This window comes from Nuphar pumila, chromosome 2 (assembly GCF_984573655.1).
Source record: "Nuphar pumila chromosome 2, dmNupPumi1.hap1.1, whole genome shotgun sequence".
NCBI classification, from domain to species: Eukaryota; Viridiplantae; Streptophyta; class Magnoliopsida; order Nymphaeales; family Nymphaeaceae; genus Nuphar; species Nuphar pumila.
In genome coordinates this window covers 74490853-74516188 of record NC_143250.1, presented here as the reverse complement: position 1 = coordinate 74516188, position 25336 = coordinate 74490853, and positions in this window count along the sequence as shown.

Genomic DNA, 25336 nt, shown 5'->3' with positions numbered 1-25336 from the left:
TGCACGCACCTTATATTCATGCTCCGGCCACATATCTTCAATCAGTTGTTTCTCCTTGGCCATTTTCCATGTGGGCATTCGACGTCGTAGGCCCGATTACTCCTCCTGCTTCCAACGGCCACAAATACTTTCTGGCCGTGACAGAGTATTTCACAAAATGGGTTGAAGCTGTTACTCTACGCACAGTAGAAGGCCGTCATGTGGTTTCTTTCATTCATAAGAACATCCTTTGCCGCTTCGGCATACCACATGATATTGTCTCAGACAATGGAACCCATTTCAAAAATGAGAGAATGAAAACCTTCTGTTCTAAATTCAGAATTTCCCATCATTTCTCAGCTCCTTATTATCCTCAAGGGAATGGCCAAGCAGAGGCCACCAATAAAATTTTGATCCGTATTTTGGAAAGGACTGTGAAGACAGGTCGAGACTGGCATGAGAAAATTCATGACGTACTTTGGGCATATCGGACCACCATTCGGACTCCGACTAATGCCACTCGTTCAGAACTTGTTTACGAAACTGAAGTAGTATTGCCTCTCCATGTCCAAAAGCCCGCTTTCAAATTCGCTTCTCTCATAGAATTGCCACTTGATCAGTATCAGCAGCAGAGATTGGTGCAGCTAGATTTACTGGATGAAAAGAGGCTCAAAGCAGCAGAGCACGCTCAAGCTTATCGGCAGAGGATAGCTCGACATTATGCCAAGTCTGTCATTGAGAGAAAATTTCGAGTTAATGATTTGGTACTCAGATCAACGGCTCATCTCAAGCATCGACCACGGGGCAAGTGGTCACCCAATTGGGAAGGCCCTTATGTGGTTAAGGCAGCACTTCCTCGCAATTCATATCATCTAATCAATGCAGATGGAGTGAAAATGTCAGATCCCATTAATGCTTTGCATTTGAAGAAGTTTTATACCTGAAATGTTCATTCTAAGCCTTTTGTACTATTCAAAGAGTCATTTCAATAAAACAATAATCTTCTATCAATTCTTACATTCTTCTCCATGATACTGGGGCATTTTTATTTCATTTTTATAATCGTCTTCTTCTATCATATGCAGGCAGGATTAGACAAAAGCTCTTTTCCTCAAATTTTGTTAAATCTTAATTAGTCTTGCGGTCTTTATTTTTCGTTTCATTTAATTCATTTTGGTTTGATCAGATTTACATCAAGCTAATGCTCATCCCTGTCAAGTTTTAACAAAATTTTCAATCTTATTAAAATTTCATCTACCTTTATCTTTAAAATGCACCCTTTCAGGTTAAGGGATAAACCTGATGCCTCCTTTCAATGAGGTATTCTTTTTTATTATTTCCCTCGTTCAGGATAAGGGGATAAATCCTGAATTATCTTCTAAAAACTCATTTTTGAAAATCTAGCTCATCTTCAAAACTCAGTTCTCGCACTGGTTATTTCTCAGACTTTTCAATCATATATTGAGCTCATTTGGAAAAACCCGGTTCTCACACCGGTAACCTTCTAAAATCAGTCTTCTGACCCAAGACCTTTCTCCTTCTAAATTCAAGTTCTGACTTAAGTCTCCCAAAACTTCATGTATTTTCAAAAAGATCCAGCATCTCACTGGTCATGTATTTCCAAAAGATCCAGCATCTCGTTGGTCCTGTATTTCAAAAAGATCCAGCTCCCGCTGGTCGCGTATTCCAAAAGATCAAACCCTTTGGGTGTGATTCCTCAATTCTACCATTTTCAAGATCTTCAAATTCTATCAGTTTCCCAACCTTTGGTTGCAATATCTTCAAAATCTCATCATTTTCTCAACCCCCGGGTCAAAACCTCTCAAGTTCAATCACTTTCAAACCATCAGGTTAAATCCTTCATATTTGAAATCCAGTATTTTTCACTGGTCGGGATTTGAAATCCAGTTTTTATAACTGGTCGGGATTTAAAATCCAGTTTTTATAACTGGTAGGGATTTAAAATCTAGTTTTTATGACTGGTCGGGATTTGAAATCCAGTATTTTTCACTGGTCGGGATTTAAAATCCAGTTTTTATAACTGGTCGGGATTTAAAATCCAATTTTTATAACTGGTCGGGATTTGAAATTCAGTTTTTATAACTGGTCGGGATTTAAAATCCAGTTTTTATGACTGGTCGGGATTTGAAATCCAGTATTTTTCACTGGTCGGGATTTGAAATCCAGTTTTTATAACTGGTCGGGATTTGAAATCCAGTTTTTATAACTAGTCGGGATTTGAAATCCAGTTTTTATAACTGGTCGGGATTTGAAATCTAGTTTTTATAACTGGTCGGAATTTGAAATCCAGTTTTTATAACTGGTCGGGATTTGAAATCCAGTTTTCATAATTGGTTGGGATTTGAAATCCAGTTTTTATAACTAGTCGGGATTTGAAATCCAGTTTTTATAATTGGTCGGGATTTGAAATCCAGTTTTTATAACTGGTCGGGATTTGAAATCCAGTTTTCATAATTGGTCGGGATTTGAAATCCAGTTTTCATAACTGGTCGGGATTTGAAATCCAGTATTTTTCACTAGTCGGGATTTGAAATCCAGTATTTTTCACTGGTCGGGATTTGAAATCCAGTTTTCATAACTGGTCGGGATTTGAAATCCAGTGTTTTCACTGGTCGGGATTATCAAAAAATCCAGTTTCTCATAAACTGGTCGGGATTTCCAAAACCTCATGTATTTCATCAAGTCCAGTCTTTCTAAAGTCTGATTTCTTACACCATTTCTTTAAATTACAGCTAAGTGTCTTATCAAAATCTATATTGAGTGATTATTTCACAAAGAATTCATGAAAACTTTGCCAATTTGCTAAAAGCATTTGTTGATTCTAAATATTCTTACTGCACAAAAATAATTTTCTTAAATTACCTCCTGTATTTCCTTCTAAAAGGTGAAACTTTTTGCGAAAAAGAGGTAAAATTCAAATCTTTTCCTATTGATCAACCAAAAGGATGTAAGAAATGTCCTTGATATGATCAATGAAAGAAATCTTCAATGATGTTGAAAAGCCAGAAGCGAATTGATATTGATCTCGGCTATGGCGCATGTTTTAAAATGACTTTCTGGCAATCAGGCAGTGGAAATATCTTGAGCCATAAAAAGAATCCACTCAATCCATATCTCCTCATTTATTTATTTAAAGCTTCAATCAAATATCCGCAAAATAGATCTCTCGATTGTCGTCAAGATGAAGGCGAATTAAGCGAGTAGATCCCCGGGGCCAAAGAAGATTTGAAACATCTCCAAGATGACGGAGTTTGTGACGGATCCTTCCAGGGAAAGTTCGGATCACTGTCGAGATGAAGGCAGATGCGATGAACCTACCAACAAGCCCTAAAAGATATTTTATTCCAGCTATCATATAAAGACCTTTTGAGCCAATATCATATACAATCCCTGAGATAAAAGAAGGATCGGAACATCTCCAAGATGAAGGAGTTTGTGACGTACCCTTTCCTGAAAAAGAGAGAAAAAGTCAGGACATCCAAATGAAGGATGATGAGAAAAACCGAGAAAGCCTAATGACTGAAAAAGAGTGCAAAAAGATCATCATGGGAAAACACCCAGATATCAAACTGCCAAAGTTGTCAGAAGTCATCTTTTCTCATGCAAAGTTCTTTTATCAATATCTTTTCATTACTTGCTTTTATGAAATTAAGAATATTTCTTTTATTCTCATATCAGGGAAATGGATAGCTTCCTTGAAGAAAATCATCGGTGCTAAATTTTTGAATTTGACTCTTAAAACCGAGGAGTTAACCTCATTGGAGGAAATACTCTAGGTAAAAGAGGGAATATCTTTGCACATACATGCACCTTTAGAAGTATCTGAATCTACTATGATTTTATCTTATTGGCAAAATTTTCTAGCTATTCCAAAAATTAAATAAACATTCAATATTCATTTTGATACAACCTAGCGTTGTTTGTATTTTCCCAAAAAGAGTTGCCTTAGAAGAAGTATCTCCTCTTGTCCCATCACGGTTTTCTCATTAACGAATTCCGTATGGATAACCCACTCAGAATAAGGGTTAAACCTGAACCTTTTGCGAAAAATTCTTTGATTTCAAAAGCTATTTCAGTCTCAGCAATGAGACGCCCAATTTCTTCCCCTTTTTAAAGCTTTAGGGACTCTATATTTCCTTCTTTTGCAAAAACCCCTCTCGGATTTGTTTGTCCAAATTCCGAAGGTCCCATCATGCTTTCTCCATTTTGAGAAACCCATATGGTAGATTTCCTATCCAGATTAAGAGTTAACCCGGAGCCTCGCTTCGCGAGGTATCTTCCTTGCAGGTTTGAGTTAAACCTGAGTCACATTCCAATGAGATTCCTCATTTTTGACGAGATGTTTTCTTCCAGTCCCATCATGGCTCTTCCCATCAAGGAACCCATACTTCATACATTCATCCAAAGAAAGGATCATACTCGGGCTTCGTTTCACAAGGCATTTTCCAAAATGTCCCATCAAGGTCCTCGTGTATCCCTTTCCTCAGTTCAAATTCATCTTGATGTATTTTCGTCCCATCCAGGTTAAGGGCTAAACCTGAACCATTCCAAAAAGAGTATCTTGTCTCACCCATGAGACTTGATCAAAATTTCCATTTCCCACCATTTCAGAATTTCCATCTAAAAGTCCCATCACGATTTCCTCATTTTCCACTCAATCGTATCATCTTCGAGGATTTCGTCTCCCTAAACCATTCAGGGTAAGGTTTCAAGCCTGAAAAATTATATTTTCAAAATAATTCTTCCACACCCAGTTCAGACATACTGACTGGGGCATTTTCAAAATTTAGAGTGTTGTCTTTGCCACTAAGCTCGGCTCTCAACCGGCTTAATAGCAAAGAGGGGCATCTGTGAACACCCCAAATTTTTCAAAGTTTTGTAAAAATGACCCTTTTGCCCCTAACCCCATTTTCTGAGAAAATCAAGTCATTTCTTTAGATTCTCTGAATTAAAATTCATATTGATATATTCAGAATCAACTCCGGATCCGAATCCAGCACTTTAAATCAGTATTTCCTCAAAATCCAGATCAAAACCCATTTCTGAAGAAATTTTCTCAAAATAGTTTTTAAATTCTCAGAAAAATTCCTTTTTTTGAATATTTTTGCAAAACACAAAAAAAAAATTTAGTTTTAACTTTTGTTTTCTCACAAACTTTAGGATTTTATTCTAAAAATACAAAAAAAAATAGAAAAATAACATGAAAAACCAAAAAAAATGGGAAAAGTTACAAGAAAAACAAAGGATTTTAAGCCTTGTGAAACCATTTTTTTGCTAAAAGCCTCATTTCCGTAACCATTTTTACAAAAATTTCTTTAAAAGAGTCCTCTTATTGGAAAATGAGAAAAGTTTCAACGAACATCTTCCCACGCCTCTTGTCTCCTCTTTCCACCCTCCATCTGAAAACCGCATGCTCTCTTCTCCACCATCAATCCTTAACAGATTTCCCCTCTCGAAGTTTCCATTTCCTCTTTAAGAAGAGGCCAGCTCCTGTCTTCTGATCATCCCGTTTTTTTTCTGGACATCCATTTTTTTTGCAATCCATCTACTTCACCCACCTTTACGCAGCAACTTCATCAACAACAACTCACCTTCAGGAGTCGACCGGTCCGAAACTCCAACAGATCTTCGGTAAGCATTTTCTCCTTCCCTCATCAAACTAGTTTTCCTTAATTTTCATATTTCTCATCCCTGTTTTGTTGAGGCACCCTTGATAATATCAATTTGCTTACCGCAAATCAATTTATCTATGTGCAACATTATCGGAATTTTTATATTCCCACACTTCCTCACTCTTTCATTTTTTTTCCCATTCTCTTCTTTCTTCCTGTTTGACACCTTTTGTTGATCGCCTCACATGATTTCTTATCTGCATTATATTTTATTTTCTTTCTTATCTTCTGATTTGCATCGGGTGGAGTTTTCTTTTGATATGCTATTTTCTCCAGTTTCCGTTCACTAAATTTTGTTAAATATAATAATTCTGGATGGCATTTTTCGTTTTTATTATTTTTGTTTTTGTTGATTTATCAAGAGGTACCGCAAGGGGAATCGACCTGCATATAGCAGGACCGACCCCCCTGCTACCATATCAATAGAATCATCGTGTTCTAATAGATTAGCCTTTTGTATCTGCCGTTTGCTTATCTGGATTTCTTTTTGTAATGAGAATTTAAACCTCGGTTCGTGACCATTTTCCTTATTTTTCGATTTTCCATTTCCTGTTTCGATTATCATGTTTTATGTTTTCCTGTTTGTGTTTCTGTTTTTCTTTTTTTTGTTGTTCATTCATCCACATAGCCTCGTCCATTTTGTTTTAAACTGATCAATGAAAGCATCGAAATCAGGCGACAGTGTGATAATCTGATTTACTGATCTCCGATTCGATCAAGGATCTAGATCAAATTAATCGGAGGTCTGTGGCAATTCTGTCAATAATCGATCTAATTTCTTTTCTCATCTATCTACATTTGATTTCTGTTGTTTATTATCTGCATTAGGACTTCCTAAACTTGCTTTAATGTCAGACTCTCGGTTCCTTTTGCTTTGACATATTACCTTGCACATCACTGCCATGTTTTGCATCTATTGATTATATTTCATTTAGCAACCTCGTGTTTCTCTCTGTAAACTTAAGCCCAACGTATCATCTAGTTTTCACCCTTCTTGTTTCGCAAGTTTTATTTGTTTCTTTTCTGGAAATTATGCGATGTTCATCCTATGCCCCGCTGAAAAGATGTAGCATAAAATTTTCTAAGTTTACAATTGTCATACAGTTGTTTTTCTTTCGATTGTATTGTATACTTCTTTAGAGAATCATAGAAGGTTCAGACAATTTGCTTTAAGAGCTGAAACTTTTTTATATTAAGAGCAAGATTACGTGAAGGCTATATCTCTTGATTACCTATGGCCTCTGGATTCGCCTGTGGTGTCTTCTCCCTTTTCACTTGCTCTTGCATGGAGTCACATTTATTGAAAGCAACAAGGAAGGAACTGTTATGCTGGAATGGAAGTTCCAAGTTTGTTAGCACAACACTACAACAGGTTCTGACATCTATTACCATAAGAAACCATTTCATTTACAGCAATATTTCCCAAAATCTTTCTTATGCTGGGATGGTTGATGAAAATGTTAACCCCCCTTCGCCCTGTGTCAACATTGTTGGCACAATTGAAGTTCTCCCAAGGTGATGGAAAGGAGGCAATTGTGTCGGCGATGCCCTACCACTTGGAAATCATTGGAGTGATTTTTTTTCCTTTTTTTTTTTGCTCTGTCAATAGGATTCGCCTACCCTGTTTCTCTCACCTCAACCAAGCATCCTGGCATGCCAAAAAAAAAAGGAAAAAAAAATGTTGTTCAGCTAGTTGCAAGTCTGCATTAGGGGAGAAGCATACGTCTGTTGCCCCATGACTTAGGGTCTGTTGTGATCCTTTTGTCTCCAGCAAATTAGAAAAGGCTATCAAAACCAGCAATGAATGCTATGTTCCTTTAGAAGTGAGGATATCATTAAAGAAGTTAGTTCAAATTTTTGTGATTAATACAGGGGATATATCAGACAATGGCGAGGGTATATGCAGAGGCATCTAATGATCAAATGCCGAACCTCTACCTCGTCAACATTGTGCATCAGTTGGTCACTCATGGACAAGGTCTGCGTGTAGAAATTGGTACATCTGTCTAATTTTGTCTGGCTAAAGATGGCTGGAGATTCATGGTACTGGTTTAGGGAAGTCGCAAAAGGTTTGAATCCTTAACGGATATCTGGGATCCCAGCTCCAGATTTTCTTGATAGCACAGCCGCTCCCTCTCAGGATTGATATATCAGCAAGTGCTTGGTGCTCCCACAGGCTAGTTGAAGGGATCATGCGACTAGTCAACAACCTCCTTGGGGAGTTTCACCTATCATTTGTTTTCTTCTTTGTTTCCTTTTCTTCCTTTTTCTTTTTTTTTACTTATTAGACTGCCCTTAGCAAACCTATTTCCAATAAAGCTTATGTGATCCCATTTGCCTTGCTTACTTGGTCCCTCCCTATACCAGTCTGTCTGTTATTTAGCTTTCCACATACCTACAACAGTGCTTGGCACTGTTGTAGCCTCACATGCTCACAACAGTGCCCATGCACTGCTGTGTTTTACCCTGTTGACATTTACAACAGCGCACACGCGCTATTAAGGTCCCATTTTTAGACATCTGCAAAGATGCTAATCATCATTTTCCACTTCATTCACATCCACCTGTGTTTTCCACCTGTGTTTTCCTGCAAAACCATATCACCTCCTATCTCACCTTTCCCGAATATCTACATCAAAGGTCTCATTGTAGGAAGCTTCTGACAGCAAATGTCTGGCCTTACTGTAAGCGATTACAGTAAATACCTTAAATCGCTGTTAGTATTCATGACCATGTCTTCTATTGCTGTGACATCCACCGTGATATTTGGTATCATCATCAACACTTCCTGTATCCTCTGTATGTTCGACACATCCTGCACATCATCAGCACTTCCCACAGCCTTTCGTATGTTTCCTAATACTTCATACCCCACAGCATAGCCTCCTGTCATTGCCTATATGATTGTTTCTTGTGAATGCATCCTAGAGATACTTTCATGGTAATTTACTTGTGGTGCTCCCACATTTGTCCTAACCTTAATCAAGCAAAACCTAAACCCCCTTCTTCAGTTGATCTACAATGATCTAAAAATGCAGTTTTCCCATCCCTTCAATGACAGTCTGTTTAGTTTCATCAATTCTTGGAAAATGAGAAGATGGATCTTCTTGAGAAAGCTTGATCAAACCGACAGTCACTTTATCAATGTCAGCTTTAGTCTTAGGTCCTGTTACAACTTCAATGACAAGGGCTGGGAAGTCCATTCTTCCTAGCATAATTGGCTTCTCAGGATCACATAAGGTTTCACCTTTCATGATGTCTTTAAAGTCCAGCAAATGCTATTATGTCACCTGTCAATGCAGCCTTCACATCCACTTCAGCAGCTAGTATCATACCTTATCTCTGCCATATTTTGTCATCATTTTGGGCTGTCATTTCTCTCCCCCCTTGACACCTATGCCTGGTTAAATGCTCACAGCAATGCATTATGTCCTTCCCAAATACCAACCCATTTCCTGCATTTGTCTGCGGTAGTTCATGAAGTCATACAACCCCAGTTTTCTTGCACAGCCACTTCCATCAGTTAGCTATTATCAATACTTCCCATATTCGTATTCCCATTTCTCACAGCAACTGCCTCACTTGCTATAGCTTACCTCCACTGTCATCCCATGTCCATCTAGATTAAGGCATTCATATGTGTTCTTTCTTTTTAACCCTAGCATAACATCTAAATTTTGCTTGATCCTCCATATTTTGCAATTTTGCTCTAAGTTAACTCTATTTTGCAGGAAATATGGAAAATATCATTACTTGGGGTTGTAAATTGGATTTTATATGTTGTAATAGCTAGATTGGAATAAAAATTTACATTTCCCTGCTTTAGGTAGAATGAATGAGCATTATAGAATGCCATGAATTGTTTATTCCATGCATTTTTCCTTTATTTCTCAAAATCCCCACAATGGTGAAACACGAATGGCACGTGCACCATTTCGTAAGAGGTAAGTTAATTCTAAGTTGACGATTTACATCAACGGCCATAGTCGGGGTGTGAACAAAACTTAGAATTCTCATCTTTTACAAAATAACACTGGATCCACACTGGATCCACTTTCAAAATTCATCATATTTTCTCAAAATATTTTCTTTCTTTTATCAGAATTTAACTTAGGATTAACTCAAAACATATACCAATGGCCATAGTCAGGGTATATTGAGAGTTAATTTCATTTTAGATTCTATAAAAGCACTAAAATGTATTTTATTCTTCTTTTGAATTTAAATATAGATTATCATATAATACATTCAATGACCATAGTCAAGGATGTATTATATTTTTAATCTTATTTTAATTCATTTAAAGAGTGAAATAGCTTTTCAAATTCCAATTTCAAAATTATTCAAATTCATTCATCGTATAGGATAGAATTGCATCGTATTTTCAAAATTCTCTTTCAAAAATCCAAGTGATCTCAAATATCTTTCTTCAATCTATAGTTTAATTCATTCTTCTATCTTATTTCAAAGATTTAAATTCTAAGTTCAAAGTCCGATTTGACTTTGAAATTTCAAAATTCAATCTTTATATTCTTGATTCATTCCAGATTTAAACTTCAAATTCAAAGTCCAAATTTGACTTTGAAATTCATTTATAGTTTAAATTCTCAAAATCAATTTTGAAATTTCAAAAATCCAATTCAATTCAAAAAGCTCAATTTCAAAGTTCCATTTAAACTTTGAAGTTCTTAACTCATTCTCAAAAGTTCATCTTCTTATCTATTCAAAAACCACAATTTGAGATTGATTCTCAAAAGTTTGACCTTTCTTAAAATTAATCTGGGTTTTCAAAACCCAGATCCATAAATCAAAAGTCCTAGTTGAACTTTCAAAAGCCCAAATCCAAAGTTTAAACTCTAAATCCCAACTTGGATCCAGATTTCCGAGTATGAATCCAACTTCTATTTTGGATCTCAGATTCAGATCCAAAAACCTGTTATAGGATCCATGATTAAACATGCATATCGGATCTCAGACTACAGATCCAAATTCCATCTTAGGATCCAAAACCAATTCTACTTTGGATCTCAGATTACAGATCCAAATTCCATGTAGGATCCAGAATTCCATTTCTACTTTGGATCTCAGACTTCAGATCTAATTCCAATTCTTAGGATCCAGAATCCAATTCTACTTTGGATCTTAGACTTCAGATCCAATTCCATCTTAGGACCCAAAACCAATTCTACTTTGGATCTCAGACTTCAGATCCAATTCCATCTTAGGTTCCAGAGTCCAACCCTATCTTGGATCTCAGACTTCAGATCCAAATACCATCTTGGATTCCAAACCTAGGATCCAATTCCATTCAAAATTCCAGATTCAAATTCCATCTTGAATCCCATGTGCCAAATCAACTTCTCAAACCAATTCCATTTCATTCCAGATTTCAAGATCAAATTCTCATTTTCAGATCTTAAACTCAAAATTCAACTTTGAATCCTATTCAGAATCCAGATCTTGGATTCAAATTTCATCTTGAAATTCCAAACTTTTAAATCCATTCTATTTCTCAATTTTATTCAAATTTCACAATTTTATCTTTCCTTCTGATTCAATTCCATTTTCATTTCTATTTTGATTCAAAGTCCATTTATGACTTTGAAAATTCTTTTCTTCTTCTTTTATCTCAAAACTTCAAAATCATTCCTCAAAATCCAGATTTATTTTCCCAAGCTCTTGATTATTCTAAAACTTAGAACTTTAATCTTAAGTTCTAATTTAAAATCATTTCTTCATTTTCTCAGATTCACTTGGAAATTCTTCAAAACATTTTCAAAAAGAGCATACATCTTTGCATTTGCACAAGCATGATTCATTGTGCATTTAGACTTAGGATAAATTCTTAAATAATTTCTTAGCAAAGCAAAAAGGCATAAATTCGACCCTTGGTTCGATTACCCCTGGTAAAGGTGCCAGGAACGGTCGAACCTCGTACCGACGAGCGGATCCCGTCTCCCAGTTTTCCCGCAAATATTTCAAAAACGGAGGCGAGTTATTTCAAATATTTTCAAAAATTAAGGTCAAGTGAGACCCGCAAAAGAATTCCTCTTCTCTTCTCTCCCTTCTTTTCTCTTCTCTCTCCTTTTCTCTCTTTTATTTTTCTCCCTTTAAAAAGGAGGAAAATAGAGGTTAGAAAAGGAAAAAAAGAAGAAAGAGAGAGAATATTACAAGAGGAAAAATTTTACGATGATCAAAGGATTTCTTCTTGGGTTCTTCTTCTTGTCTGTCTTGAAGTTAAACTTCATATGCCATTAGGTTACCAACCAAATCTTCAAGAGTGAGTGTTTAAATCATTTGCCTCTTCAATAGCAGTGGTTTTTCTCTTCCATTCAGGAGTTAAACACCTTAGGATCTTTCTGACTAAATCCACTTATGAATATTCTTTTCCAAGGGATTTCAAAGTGTTAGTTATATCGGTCATTCTAGTTACCGTGTCCGATATAGATTCATTTTGCTTCATTTTGAACAATTCAAATTTATGAACTAAAGAAGCAATTTTTGATTCCTTTACCTTTGACGTACCTTTGTGTGTCACGAGAAGAGTATGCCAGATTTCATTTGCTGTAGAGAATTGAGAGATGTGATTTAACTCTACCTTGTCAACGCCATAATATAATGCATTTATTGCCTTGGCATTAAGTGAAGCAGTCTTCTTTTCTTCATCGGTCCACCGGCTGAAATCAGTTGATGGAGATTGATACTTTTCTGAAACAACTCTCCAAATATCTAGATCCATGGATTGCAAGAATATTGTCATTCTTACTTTCCAGTAACCATAGTTTGTTCCGTCAAAGAGAGGAGGACGAACAGAGGAACATCCTTCTTTGTGCTGAGATGTTGTAGTTGTCATGCTAGATGATGATCAAATCAAAATAATAGCAAACCTGCTCTGATACCAAATGAAAGTGTACTAGGATCGAGGCAACGAGCACTAGAGGGGGGGGGGGTGAATAGTGCTTTTAAAAAATTATCTGCGGAATATTGAAGGATTTTGCAATTTGAAAAGCAAACACACAAAGAACACGAGATTTTATCCTGGTTCGGTCTATCCCGACCTACATCCAGTCCCCAAGCAAAACCCGCTTGAGATTTCCACTATCAACCTTGTTAACTACAAGATCACACAGACCAAAACCGGTTCCACTTTCAGTAACAACTCTACTGAAAGCAAACAACTCCTTTAAACCAAGGAGTCTTTTTTACAGAAGATAAGTAACAACTTATAATACAACCTATGAGCCTTTCTTTTGAATGCGAATGGGATGCAATTGACTTTTGAGGTTGTTGAAATACTCTACTCATGAATTCACTATCTCTCAAAGGGATTTGAGTGAAAAACTGAAGTGAAAATATCAAGTGAGTGAGAAAACAAATACTTGAATGAATAGGAGTGAAAAGCAAGAAGTAAATGATTCAAATCAATTGAATTCTTGTTGTTTTGAGTGTAAAATGCACTCATGTTTATAGTTAAAGTTTTCCATACGTTGAGAGTATGAAAGGGTGTCAAAACAGTCAATTTTGAATGATCAAAATGTTTGAAAAATGAAAAGACACGCCTTTTTGTAGTTTCAGGAAAATGGCAAAATTAGTCGACTGAAACATCAGTTAGTCGACTAATAGTTAGTTATTAGTAGACTAACAGTTATCGTCAGTCGACTGATCTGTTAATCGAGCCGTTTGAAAATCTAAACTTTTGAAACTTAGTCGACTAGAGAAAAATTAGTCGACTGATAATATCATCAATAGACTGAAAAACTTTTCAGTCGACTGCTGCTAAAATCTTCTGAAAAACAAACATTCTGTCTGGTCGACTGATAAAAGCATTAGTCGACTGCTGCTAAATTTTTCAGAAAACACATGTTCTGTTCAGTCGACTGATAAAACCATTAGTCGACTGCTGCTAATTTTCTAGAAAACAGACATTCTGTCTAGTCGACTGATAAAACCTTCGATCGACTAATTTGACAAAAATGACTTTTTAGAAAATATGGCACGAAAGGATTAGTCGACTGGTAAGTCTATTGGTCGACTAATAAACATAAAAATTTAAGAAAAGAGTTTTTCTAAAAAGATTTTCATGAGGGGTTCTTTTAGAAAAGTTTTTCTAAAGACTTTTAAGGTGAAATGCAACCTAAATATGCACTCTAAGTAAGGCTCTTACAAGAATTTAAGACTTTTAATGAATTAAACATTTGTACACTAGTCTTCAAAGATTCTTCATCGAATTCTTCAATTTTTTCATAGCCTTAGCTGAAATGCAGTTGATTCCACTTGCTCATCATCAAAACCTTGTACTTGAAGTATCATGTATGGCTTTATTGTCGTAACAACTTTTAGTCTTAGAATTACTTAGTTAATTGTCATTAGGTTTATCTAGTTATTGTCATTTAGATTTCGTTTATTTTACTTTTCATTGTTTTAGTATTCTTCGTTTTGGCACAGTTTCTACTTTTCTCTCTTGTACTGCTCGTGTTTGTTTGATTTGTGCAGGATAGCACAGGAGTGAAGCTTAAGCGCACACGTGACACGAAGTACGAAGATAGAAGATTTTTTCTTTTATTTTAGAATTTAGGCATTTAATTGGGTTTGTAAATATTGCTTTTTACGCCCTTTGCGAAGGGTATTCATTTGTTGTAATAGTTAGTTGTTCTTATTTTTCTAGCACATTTTACATTTTACATTTTGGCAATAAAGAATAGTTTAGATTTGTGTGCTTGAATACGAAATATTCCCGTTCCCTGAGTTTGACCCGATCTCATCTACTAGTGAGAACCGATTTTTTATTATTTGATGTCTGGTTTTCACATATTTTACATATAAAAATCTTTTTAAAACTACAACAGATTTCAAAATAGACATCAAATTTTTGTTTGATGTCCTTTTTTTGAAATCTGTTGTAGTTTTGAAAAGTTTTTTAAATGAAGAACATGTGAAAACCAAACATCAAATAATAAAAAACGGTTCTCATCTGTGTTCCCTATGCCACCGTCGTCGGGGACTCATCCACTCTAGTGACCAAAGAAGGGCCCATAACAGTAACACACCACCACCAACTAAGAAGAAGTTTGTCGGCAATTCAGCAAAATCCCACGGGGTTGGTGCAAGCTCGCTCTCAAGGCAAGTAAAGAGTCACTCAAGGTAACAAGTTACCCCATCTTTTAGGGAGTAACCAAGATTTGTGTATCTTGTTTATATTAAATTTTGATTCCTTATCAAATTTTTAATTTCTCAATGTACTCATCAGGTACTCATGGCCTTGCCCAACAATACACATTGAATTTTTTGTTTGAAGATAGAATTCATTTCTCAAAACAAGTGCAAACACCTTATTGCACTTTGAATGAGCCTTTACTGCGCCTAATAGTAAGCTCTTGAGAAAATCATTTCCCAAGGTCCACATTATGAGAAAATGAAATTGAGAACATTCGCAAATCTCAAGTTTACGAATCCCAAACCTCATACATGACCACTAGAGCCCATGTATAGGCTAAACCACTAGTTTTTTAGATTAACTACTATGACTAAATTTTTCTTCTTTTTCATTTTATTTTTCTTTCTAGGTTAAATTCATCTTTCATAGTTCTAAAGCAATTAAAAATGTAGCTTTTAGTTCCCTCCTTTTTTTCTTTCTTCCAATCAAACCACATGATTTTCATAAATATATAAGGCCCACGTATATGAGGTTGTACCTAATTCACAAGTAACTAACTCACTCACATTCTACGAACTGGGTTTGATTTTTGTGCACACATGTATATATCTAAATATTGGTGAGGGTTCATTTTATCTTTTTTTTTTTCAAAAGACTTAAGGGACTGCTTACATTTTCATTTCAAGATTTGCATAATATGCATATGAAATGAATTATTGCAAGTATACATATTTATTTCTCAAATTGATTTTTTTCTCATAAAACCTCATATTATCTAATATATATATATATATATATATATATATATATATATATATATATATATATATATATATATATATATATATAACCAGATTTTTAAACATGTTCATTGAATGTCAAATAAGTTTTTTTTTTGTCTTGAGAGTATTCACAACACTACTGTGAGAAACCAAAACCGATTTTTTTTTTTACAAAACTAACATTCAATTTGAATAGGCCAATAAAATTTTTATTTTCTTATAATGCACATGATCAGGGCGGCAAACTAATTATAACAGAAAAATTTATCTCAAATGTACATGAGTACGGACTCTTCATATATGATAGAAATTCATTTTAAACATATATATATATATATATATATATATATATGAGTATTAATTGAATAAGAATGCACATAGCAGGTTGTTCATACAAATTTGGTATGCATATGAATAGGGTTGTTCTAATTTGACATCCACTCAAAAATAAAAATGCATATGCAAATGCTGATCATATTTGTAACAACATCTTATAAATAAAAATTCATGAGAATTGCTGTCAAAAAATGATAACAATTCATACAATGCATATATGAACAAGTGATGTCTATACTATGACAACAACACATATGATTAAAATTCATGTGCATTGTTGTCATAATATGATGACAGTAATTCACAAAAATCAGATTGCATATGAACAATATTATTCATATTATGATAACATCTTTAATTTAACATTCATGTGCATTGTTGTCATAATATGACAACAATCTAATACAGAAAAATGTATATCATACAAGGCTGCTCATACTATGACATCTCATACATATATTTTTTTTTAAAACTTACACGCAATTGAGCAATAATGTCTGTAACAAATTTTTGGTTTTTTTTAATCTAAATGCAAGTGAGCAACTATGTCTCATCCATAATAGATTTTTTTAAACCTAAATGAAATGAATAGAGCTATCAACAATGGATTAGGTTTGTCAATATTTAAAAAAAATGCAGATTCAAGAAATCAATATACCCACATTTTTATTTTTTTCTCTAGCATGAAAAAAATGCAGATTTGAATCATGTACATATTCATGTATTAAAAAAAAATCAATGGTTCAAGTATACAAGAACATCTATATGATATATTCACCACAATTCTTTTTTTCTTTTCTTGAATCATGTGAACAAGTAAAATACAGATTCAAGAATATGATTCCAATAAGAAACTTGCAAATTTAATAACACGTATTTTTTTCTTAGCATAACAAAAAAACTGTAGATTCTAGTATGCATATATTCTTTTTTTTCAATGACTTAAACAAAATATTAAATATGAAAATGTGCATGATGGTTTCAAAAAAATCAAAACTTAAAACTGATTTGTTTCTAACATCAACACTCAAAACTGATTTTTTTTAAAGAAGATACACCGTGCAAGGCAACTTGTACACACACACACACACACACACACACACACACACACATATATATATATATACACGTACATCATAGATATATCAACACTTATTTTTTTTTTCTCAAGTTACACAAAAGAAAAAAACCCAGATTCAATGCTCAACATGTTTTTATTCTTTTCTAAATAAAAAACACAAACCATGCAACTCGATTTCTAAAAAATCAAACTCAAACCGTGTAGGCTCGGTTTCATCAATCAAAACTCAACATTTTTTTTTCTGAAGAGGAACTAACTGTGTAGGGCAATATATATATATATATATATATATATATATATATATATATATATATATATATATATATATATTGCTTATCAACACTTTTTAAATTTTTTTCTAGATTATATCTAAATACATATCATCTCATCAAAAACAAAACAAAACAAAACACCAACTTAACAAGGGTTTTCAACCACCAAAAGTTTTTTTTTTGACAAAACCTATCTCGAATTAGGACTAACACATGCCACTACTATGAAGAAAGGATCAGTACCTACCTTTGTACACAAAAATCTGACAAGTACAATCCTTAGATGCCTAGATGCGCCTAGACATACCTTCTAGCATGACTCCTCAGCGGTTCTCCTCCTTAAAATCATCCCAAACACAAAAACACAACAAGGTACAAAGAGAAATTAGAAAATCATTTTCATAAAAATAAAAAAATGGCGAAGGAAAGAAGAAAGGAAGGCCAACCTACCCGGGTCTACTCGTCCTTCACCCCTAGGCTGAGTGTTCTCAAAAAATCTCCACCAACTGAACTCTCTAGCTGGGTGACCTCCTCAGCTACACCAAGAATGGATGGAAAGGTGAGTGGTACCACCAAAAAATCTGAATGCTCTAAAACACACCAAAAACATCCACGTGACTAGGCAAAAACCGTGGTAGTGTAGGGAAAAAAGAGAGTGAGGGAGAGAGAGAGATGTCAAGAAGAAGAGAATGAGAAGGAGAGTGAGAGAGAGAGATGGACATACCACTCTCTTCCTTCTCTCAATCATTCTCTCTTGACCCCTTTTTTCCATTTTTTTTCATTCTTTATTATTATTATTTTTTAATCCACAAAATTAATTAGTCAGTTTTGGCAGCAAGGCCTCTACTCTCAAATAGGAATAGCAGCATGTTGCTGCCAATGCATGTAGACCAAGCTCGGCATGCATTGGCCCAAGAAGAGGTGAGTTATGCTACTTTATTTATATTAAATTTTATTATTTTTTTTTCTCTAATTTTTTGAATGACTAGATGGGGTGGCAAAGGGGGGTCACATCCTTCAAGTGAGCTCATGATGAGCCCATTGCACAAGTTTAGGGACTGACAATGTAAGGTGGTTTTGAAAATCTCTATCTCCTTTAAAACCTCTATTTCTACTTTTCAAATCACCTCACTCAACAAAAGTAATTCAAACACCCACCTTAGTTAAAGTGCGTGAGACCAATATGGGTCTCACGTAATTGACCTGGTTGGTCAACCCAGGTTGGAATGACTATACCCTTCAGGGTCCAAAATACCCTTACAAGACTGTGAAATTACTCGAATTTCCCTAGAACTTGACGAGGGTGTTCTAAAATCAATTCAAACTCAAATTCAATAAAATGAAAGTCAAAATTCATCAAAATTTTATCACAAGTCCATTCCTAGTCTCGAAAATAGGGTTTTCTAGCCCTAAATGTTTGAATTTCTTTTAAAAGGATAATACACAAAAATTAGGGTTTTTATATTCTACCCTCCTAAAAAAAATTTGTCCTCAAAATTTTACCTGAACAACGAAGAATATCGAACTCACATGTATTCTTTGGGTTCCCAGGTGCACTCTTCCAAGCCATGATGTTGACATTGCACCTTTACTACGGGAATCACCTTATTCAACGGGACTTTTTCCTGTCGATCAACGATCTCAACTGGATTTTCCTCAATTGTCATGTCCTCTCATACCTCTAGGTCTGCATAATCGATAAATAATATGCATGAAATGTCTATGGTTCCTGTTGAAGCCTATGGTTCGAGGAACCAATTATGAATTATTTATTGAGATGTATATATTTTGGTACTGTAAGATGTGCACTGGCATGCATGTACATGAAATTCCACTAGAGGGGGGGTGAATAGTGAAATATGATAATGATCGATAAAATAAAATAATTAAGCAATAAGGCACAACACATAAAACACAGAAGTTATACTGGTTCGGTCAATATCCAGACCTACATCCAGTCCCCAAGCAAACCACTTGAGATTCCACTATAACATCCGAGTTACCGGATAAATAGTACAACACCCTCTTCCCAAGAGGTCTTCTTCTCTCAACAGAGAAGGGGCACACCCTCTTCCCAAGAGGTCTTCTTCTCTCAACCGAGAAGGTTAACACCCTCTTTCACAGAGGTCTACTTCTTTAAATAAAGAAGGAATACAGTGAGTAAACAGAGTTACAATACTTCCTATAGAACCTTCAGAATGATATGAATGCACGAATGAAGGATTCTAAGAATGTTATGTTTGTCACTCAGAGGATACTCTTTGTCAAAGAGCTGGACTTGACTTTTTCTCTTTTCTTCCTTTTTCTTTTTCTCTTTCTTTTTCAAGGCTCTCTTTTTAAATCACGAATAGAACTTTTTCTCTTTGTAAGCTCACACGTCTATTCCATTCCTCTTGTTTGAATAGTTTATTTGAGTGTGTTTATATAGCCTTTAAAAAGTAGTCGTTACATTTTGGAATTGTAACTTTTTGAAATGTGAAATGTTATGTCATTTCAAAAAATATCTTTTAGAGAAGATCGAGAATGCCTTTTTCCATAAGAGTAAAATAGAGGGTACACTAGTTGTTGTTTTGTTTTTAGGTAATACATATTTTATGTAAAAAGTCTATTTCTTACAATAGTACATTGAACGTTGGGTTGTAGTTTTGTCTTTATTCTAATTAATGATTTGAGGTACATTAGTACTTCTTTGCTTTAAATGAGTGTAAGTACTATGAGTGTTTTGAGATATTTATTTGTACATAGTCATGTCAAGTGTTTTCTTTATGTTGTGTATTTCAAAGTCTCCAGAGAGAATGAGGACCAAAAAGAAGGTCGACATTCTTTGAGAAGGATGTTTAACAAGGATTTGTTACAGAAGGCTTTTAATGCCTTGTAAAGAGAATGATGACTTCAAGTAAGTCGACATTCTATGGTAATGAGAAAAAGTAACTATAGTCCTTTTAAAACCATATTTTGTTATGTGTAGCCGATTTATGTTTTTGTCTTCTTTTTGTATTTAAGAAACATTTCATTAGAGAAGATAACTAAGGTCTTTTCAAAAACATATTTTATTTGTTTTTCTTATGTAGTCGATTTTTATGTTTTTGTCTTCTTTTTGTATTTAAGAAACATTTCTTTAGAGAAGATAACTAAGGTCTTTTCAAAAACATATTTTATTTGTTTTTCTTATGTAGTCGATTTTTATGTTTTTGTCTTTTTCCGACATTCTTTTTTTTATGTTGTCTTGTATATAGTGTAAGGTACAATGATTATATGACAAAAAGTCTTTTTCATAAAAGGTTGTAAGAAGGTACACTTATTATATGACAAAAAGTCTTTTTCATAAAAAGTTGTAAGAAGGTACACTTATTGGTTTTCAAAAAAGAAGCTTTTTGAAACTATCGTATACTTTTATGATATAGAATGTATGAATGAGTATGTAATATGCAAAATGCAAGATCCTGAAGGTTCTGTTACATATGACTCTAAAGAAGAAGAAAAAATCTTCATCTTGAGGTAGCCGATATCTTCATTTGAACTTTAGGAAGCATGGCTCATCAAGCTTTTTCTTCAAGGAGTATGATTGCACAAAGTTGTACTTGAACAGGAAGTCTCCATCCTTATTGGGTGAGATATCCTTGCATCAAATACTCGTTAGATTTAAGGCAAAACATATTCAGTCATAATATAACATTATTTCAAGAGAACATATTATCATATCATACAAAATCAAATAAGACAGTGTATCATATTATGTGACATCAAAAACGAGTTTCTCAACATTCTCCCCCTTTTTGATGATGACAAAATATGCTCCCCCTGTCAAAAAGACATTATGCATAGAAATAATAATATGATAAAAAAGGTGAAATAATGTTTAAAGAGAGAATATTTCTCCAATAATGGAGATAGGTTTTTCTCCCCCTTTGTCATGGACAAAAAGGAGGGATAAGAGTAAAAAAAAATATTACAGACCGAAAGTATTTAAAAGTTATTACAGACCAAATATAAAAAAAATGAGTCTATCTCGAAGGTGAAGAAGGTGAAGGTGGCCGGTTGGCACGATTCCGCTTGCGAGTCTGCTGCAACAGGGCTTGATTACGAAGGATTCGATCCTGAGTTTGCTCGATATCAATCATAGCAGAAAAATAATTGAAGAAGGACATTGGATCTGCTTCATCAGAGCCGGGCATGTGCAGGGACCTAAGATTGAAGGTGGTACCATCGAGGACTTGAGAGGGACGGAGGATGACTTCGTTGTAAAGTGGTACTTGGAAGTATTTGAGAATGGGAGTTATAAAACACCCAAAAAGAAGAGGCTCAAATTTCTGATAACGAATAAAGAGGTCAAAAATAATGGATGACCAATTTATCGGAAGAGAAGAAAGGATTGCGTAGATAAGAAGAGAGATTTTGCGAGGAACTAATCCCTGGCGGGGATGCTTGGGATAGATGTTGTGGAGAAGAATCTGGGCAAGTAGCTGAGCATGAGGTTGGAGATTCCTCATGTGCCACGGAAGTTGGTAGCAGGTGGTGCAGAGAAGTATTTTTCGAAGTACCGATCGGTCGATTGGTACTATGGTGTTAAGGCCGGTACCGGTGGAAGGTAAGTTTAGAATTCTACCTAGGTCGGAAGCATCGAAAATCATCAGCTGTCCTCGGACTTTGCTGGTGATTGAGGTGTGTTCATGATCAGAAGAGAAGTTGGTGTAAAACAGTCGGACTAGTTCGGGATAGTAGGCAGCTGGAGATGAAGATCCTATGAGAGGTTTGAGTTCAGGGAGATAGGTGTCTAAGTCGAAGAACATGAAGTCGGCAAAGTTGATCAATTTTCCTTCATGAATGGGGCGAGAGCAGAGTTTGTTGTAGTTGTGAAACAAATCAGGATACCTTAGATCGGTGGAGGTGATCACATTGGTGGAGGAGGAAGCCATTATCGAATGCCTTGAAAATAAATCACTAGGAGAGAAAGGAGCTAGAACCGAGAGAAAGTTTGTATAAGGATAGAAAAGTTCGAATGGAATGGTAAGAGATGAACCAATTGATTAAATAGAAGGAAAAAAATAATTGTTGATATGAAATGAATGACATTGGAAGTGAGTAATTTTTAGATTTTAGTCAAATAAGGAAATCCGTGAGGAGTAAGTTAAGAGACTTGTGAATGACAAATCAAATCAATGTTTGAGGATAGTGTATTATATTAGATTGAGGAGGACATAGTATTGAAATATATAGATTTTACTATGGGTGAGTTTATCGACTAGTGAGAGAAAACATTAATAGAGTATGGGGTGTCATGTTGAATAAAAAAAGGATTGATCTTAAAAATAATGGCCTAATAAAACAAACAACTTGTTACTCTATGTTGAGGGATTCTAAATTCGTGAATGGAGATAAAAAGATGATGTGGATGTCTAGAGATGAGAGAAAGATGATGAAGGACAACATTTACTTGATTTAGATATGACATAAAGTAGAGATAGAATAAAGGTTTGCTTGGAGGCAAGACTTTAAAGGTTCTCGATTTTAGAGAGATATACAATAAGAGAGAGACAAGGTCACAGATGGAAAGAAAGGTCCTAGGGTGATCATGTGATGTGTACTTTGAAAGATATGACATTTTAAAGAAAATAGTGCTTAAAAAAAATGTTTCATGATTAATATTTGTAATTTTTTTAAGAGTATACGTGGATATGAGGACATATTTTGACTTAGACTAGTGGTGAGAGGGATGATGAGACAAAAAAAGGAGAAAGAGTTAAAAAATATATAAGAATAAGAATAGACATGGAGGAGTCGGATTCAAAAATGTATATATAAAAAAATGTATTCGAGAGATGAAATGAGGGGACAAAAATATTTATGAATGAAGAGTGAGAGAAGTGAGATGACATATATGAATTTTTTGTGAAGAAAAAAAAAGAAAAAAAATTGATGAAAGACATAAAGTTATGATTGATATGATTTATTTGAAGAAACTCGACAAGGTTAAGTTTTAAACAAGAGTAGACAAAAATGGAGGCTTAATTTGTATACAAAAGAGATGATAATAGATAGTTTGTTGGGCTATGATATAATAGATGATATAGTAAAAAAAAAATTTACGTGTGAATATAGCAACTAGATCTTATAAAGAGATCAACTAGTCATTCGATTTTAACTCATGAAGAGTATGAGTTCTCATAAACTAAGTAGAGAGGTGAAACAATTTTATCGTAAGACAAGTTTTCATAAAGGACAAAAAAAAAATTAAAGGAGTTGAGTGATGTGAACATTGTTATGATGGCTTTTAATACAATTATTTTTATGGATATGAGAGAAAGGAGATAGGACAAGGAGTAATAATGGATGTGTACTTGAAAGATGACAAGTTTGAATGACATAAAGAATGTGTCTTATAAGAATACGTGAATATGGAAACTTAGTTTGACTTAACTAAAAATGATAATAAGGAAAGCAATTTAAAATACGATTTACACAAGACTTATAAGAAGTATTATATTAAGTGTAATTAATTTATAAGTCACTTAGTTTGCATATTCCTAGTTCTCTTCTAATTCGTGTGAAGTCTTCATGTTTTAATGGTTTAGTGAATATGTCTGCTAACTGTTGATTAGTGGGTATGAATTCTAGTTTAATTATGTTGTTTAAGACTTGTTCTCTTAAGAAGTGGTGTATTATTTGAATGTGCTTAGTTCGTGAGTGTAAAATAGGATTCTTAGATAGGTTTATAGCACTCGTATTATCACAGAAAATAGTTGTATTTTCAAAATTTAAACCAAAATCTTTTAAAGTTTGTTTCATCCAGATGACTTGAGTACAAGCTAGGCTAGCAGCAATGTATTCGACTTCAGTAGTTGATAATGATACACAATTTTGTTTCTTACTGAACCATGATACTAGTGAGTGCCCTAGCATGTGACATGTTTCACTTGTGCTTTTTCTGTCAGATTTACTTCCAGCAAAGTCAGCATCACTGTATGAGATTAGATCAAATGTAGAGGATTTTGAATAGAATAATCCAAAATCAACTGTGTCTTTTAAATATCTCATTATTCTTTTTACAGCTTTAAGATGTGATTCTTTTGGATTTGACTGAAATCTAGCACACAAGCAAACACTAAACATTATATCTGGACGGCTAGCAGTTAAATAAAGAAGTGATCCTATCATACCTCGGTATACCTTTGTATCAACAGTCTTACCATCTTCATCTTTGTCCAACACAGTAGTAGTGCTCATAGGAGTAGTTTTTGAAGCAGTTGAGTTCATGTTGAACCTCTTCAGAAGTTCACGAGCATACTTAGATTGATTGATGAAAACTCCATCCTTGGTTTGCTTAATATGCAGTCCAAGAAAGTAGGTGAGTTCTCCCATCATACTCATTTCGAATTCCTTCTGCATGGACTTAGAAAAATCTTCACAGAGAGTGCTGTTAGAAGATCCAAAGATGATGTCGTCGACATAGATTTGAACAATTAGGGTATGATTATTCACTACTTTGACAAATAGTGTAGAATCTGCTTTGCCAACAGAAAAACCGGTTTTTAATAAAAAGGTTTTGAGTCTTTCGTACCAAGCACGAGGTGCTTGTTTTAAACCATACAAAGCACGTTTGAGTTTAAAAACATGATCTGGGTATTGTTCATTTTCAAATCCTGGAGGTTGTTTTACATAGACTTCTTCATTTATAAAACCATTTAAGAAAGCACTTTTAACATCCATTTGAAATAATTTGAAATCCATATAGCTTCATATGCTAAGAGCATTCTAATAGATTCAAGTCTAGCAACAGGAGCAAATGTTTTATCAAAGTCAATACCTTCCTCCTGGTTGTATCCTTGAGCTACTAGTCTGGCCTTGTTTCTTATAACATTACTTGTTTCGTCTAGCTTGTTTCTGAAGATCCATCTTGTCCCAATGATTGAATAATCCTTTGGTCTCGGTACAAGATCCCAAACGTCACTTCTTTGGAATTGATTCAGTTCTTCAGCCATGGCTAGCATCCAGAACTCATCAATGATGGCTTCATCAATCTTCTTTGGTTCAAGTTGAGA